This window comes from Arachis duranensis, chromosome 1 (genome assembly GCF_000817695.3).
Source record: "Arachis duranensis cultivar V14167 chromosome 1, aradu.V14167.gnm2.J7QH, whole genome shotgun sequence".
NCBI lineage: Eukaryota > Viridiplantae > Streptophyta > Magnoliopsida > Fabales > Fabaceae > Arachis > Arachis duranensis.
Genome location: NC_029772.3, coordinates 54668769 through 54669491, shown reverse-complemented (window position 1 = coordinate 54669491; position 723 = coordinate 54668769).

The following is a 723-nucleotide window of genomic DNA, read 5'->3' as shown; positions in this document are numbered from 1 at the left end:
TCTGCCAAGGATGATGGATTCATCCATGTTCTTCCCAGTCTCTAGGACTATGAAATCAGCAGGGATGTAATGGTCTTCAACCTTTACCAGAACATCCTCTACAAGTCCATAAGCTTATTTTCTTGAATTGTCTGCCATCTCTAGTGGGATTCTTGCATCTTGCACCTCAAATATCCCTAGCTTCTCCCTTACAGAGAGAGGCATGAGGTTTATACTTAACCCTAAGTCACACAGAGCCTTCTTAAAGGTCATGGTGCCTATGGTACATGGTACTGAGAACTTCCCAGGATCTTGTCTCTTTTGAGGTAATCTCTGCCTAGACAAGTCATCCAGTTCTTTGGTGAGCAAAGGGGGTTCATCCTCCCAAGTCTCATTACCAAATAACTTGTCATTTAGCTTCATGATTGCTCCAAGGTACTTTGCAACTTGCTCTTCAGTGACATATTCATCCTCTTCAGAGGAAGAATACTTATCAGAGCTCATGAATGGCAGAAGTAAATCCATTGGAATCTCTGTGGTCTCAGTGTGAGCCTCAGATTCCCATGGTTCTTCATTAGGGAACTCATTGGAGGCTAATGGACGTCCATTGAGGTCTTCCTCAGTGGCGTTCACTGCCTCTTCCTCCTCTCCAAATTCGGCCATGTAGGTCATGTTAATGGCCTTGCATTCTCCTTTTGGATTCTCTTCTGTATTGCTTGGAAGAGTACTAGGAGGGAGTTCAGT